This window comes from Oncorhynchus mykiss, chromosome 3 (genome assembly GCF_057628025.1).
Source record: "Oncorhynchus mykiss isolate SJ-2025 chromosome 3, ASM5762802v1, whole genome shotgun sequence".
NCBI lineage: Eukaryota > Metazoa > Chordata > Actinopteri > Salmoniformes > Salmonidae > Oncorhynchus > Oncorhynchus mykiss.
In genome coordinates, this window is record NC_143024.1 from 15,485,001 (window position 1) to 15,487,500 (window position 2,500).

Consider the following 2,500-nt stretch of genomic DNA (forward strand, 5'->3'; position numbering starts at 1 on the left):
GGTAGGGGGCTTTGAAGCTTCATCAGCGAGTGAGAGAGAGACACTTTGGGTTATAAGCAATGGACCTTCTATAGGAACCCATCACATCACTGTGACCTAGTAATGAAACTGAGCTCAGCTCAGGGCTTCTCCCTCCAGTCCCCACCCAGTCCTCTATTTCAGTAAAAGCTAAAAGCTAGGGGCGTAATCACTGGGGTTTAGGCTCCTTTCACCGCTGATTTGTTGCTGCCCTCTTCTCCTCTTCCCCAGTCCCATGGGGCTAAGGGGCCAGGGGCGCAGAGAGGGCCTAATCCTGCCCCTCTTTTGTACGCCGGCCGCCACTCAGCACGAGCCAAATGCCGAAATCCCAAACAATGATCCAGAAAGAGCCCGCCCCCAGGTCTATCCCAAAAGGCCCGGCATTCTAAACTCCCTGCTGAAGCCAAACCCACCACTGAAAGGCTCTTTAGTCTCACTGTGCAGTCCTGTGCTGATAGTATTGGCATCTGAACAATACTAAGTCATAACAGACAAGAGTTAACACCTGCTTAGCAGGCTTTACATCAATATCCTGTTTACTCAACAGTGGTAGTAGATGCATCTAAAGAAGGATAAGAAATAACATGCAATGAATCCAATGCATGAAATCAAAGCTATTTAAGTGGGCTGAAAGAGGAGAGGGGAGCAACTAGTGGACTGACGTGTGGCAGTGCTGCCCTCTAATGCTGCCCTCAGAGTTCTGCTGCTGCCCTCAGAGTTCTGCTGCTGCCCTCAGAGTGCTGCTGCTGCCCTCAGAGTGCTGCTGCTGCCCTCAGAGTGCTGCTGCTGCCCTCAGAGTGCTGCTGCTGCCCTCAGAGTGCTGCTGCTGCCCTCAGAGTGCTGCTGCTGCCCTCAGAGTTCTGCTGCTGCCCTCAGAGTTCTGCTGCTGCCCTCAGAGTGCTGCTGCTGCCCTCAGAGTGCTGCTGCTGCCCTCAGAGTGCTGCTGCTGCCCTCAGAGTGCTGCTGCTGCCCTCAGAGTGCTGCTGCTGCCCTCAGAGATCTGCTGCTGCCCTCAGAGTTCTGCTGCTGCCCTCAGAGTGCTGCTGCTGCCCTCAGAGTGCTGCTGCTGCCCTCAGAGTGCTGCTGCTGCCCTCAGAGTGCTGCTGCCCTCAGAGTACTGCCCCCATCATGACATAATATACTTCCCCTGCCCTAAACAAATGTATTCATTAACTCACTCACACACGCACACACAGACGCAAACACACACACACTCTCCCAGGCATACTCTAATTCTTTGTCAGTAAGTAACATTGAGAGGGATCCTGAGGTGTATTTACTAGGACACCTGCCTGTGTTGTTGAAGTCTGTATTTAACATGTGTTCAATAAGGCCTCTCTCTGCCTCAAAACACATACGTCTTCTTGATGCACTGTGCTGGTGAAGGGCTAGATATATTCATAAACATTCTTCAACATGCGGAGCAAATGTTAATTTACAGTCGCTGTAAAATTGCATATTATCAGGCACAGAGTTTGGGAGCTCATGCTAAATTGTATGTATTTGCATAATTTCCCATAAAATCCTTTGCTATCGCTGTAAAAAGAGGCAGGGTTATATCAGCAGTATAACACTGATTAGAGGTTTGGTTGTCTCCTTCCAAGACATGGCTGTTTATAGTGTGCAATCTGTTTGTGACAGACCACAAGTGGAGGTCACCGAGAGAGCAGGTTTGTGTTTCAGACCCTGTTGTGACACACTCTGTTCAGCCCCCCCCCCTCCCCCATAATGACACAACATACCCCCCCTCCCCCATAATGACACAACATACTCCCCCTCCCCATAACAAATGTATTAATTTACACACACACAAACACACAAACAAAGCCCCAGTCAAACAGAAGCCTATTCAGACAGAGGTTGAGTGTGGTTCAACTGCAGGTCGCTGACTTCCAGGCAGGCACATTGTCATGCTCTCAGCTCACTGTTTTTATGCAGAAATATGTTGACACAAGGCTAGCAGTCTGGGCTGCTGGTGTACTGAGTGGTGGTGGTGGTGGTAGTGATTGTGGTGGGTGGGGCTGGTAGATTGAGTCACTCCCCTACGGCTCAGAGGGACAGCTTGGCTGGGGCTGAGACTGGGGCTGTGGAGGTGGATGAATCCTGGGTCTGGGTACAGGCTGTCTGCGTGTCTGTGGCCAGGGGTAAACACAGAGTGGGCTCCATGCAGCACCACGGGGCGTGCTGGCATAAAGCGTTTAAAAGGCCCTCCCAGTGGGTCTGTTCTCCTATGCCATCTGTGTGATTTACATGGCCAGAGGGGAGGCTTGCAGAGTGTTCCTATGTGTGTGTGTTCACTCAGTTCACTCACTCAGAAATACCAACTGAGAGTATGGTGGACCAGAGGTACTCTAGGGGGGAGGCAATATGGTGTGTGTGTGTGTACTCTGTGTGTGTGTGTACTCTTTGCTTTGCTATGTGTGTGTACTGTGTAGGAGTGTGGCGCTACCATGTGCAACAGATACAACTTGTCCACTGGAAG

General features: G+C 51.0%; 1 protein-coding gene across 2 annotated transcripts in view; it reads right to left on the bottom strand.

The window, feature by feature from the left end:
- Positions 1-2,500, bottom strand: part of LOC110505077 (inactive serine/threonine-protein kinase ULK4) — a 217,682-nt gene that overhangs the window by 84,675 nt on the left and 130,507 nt on the right. The gene's annotated exons all lie outside the window — the stretch shown is intronic.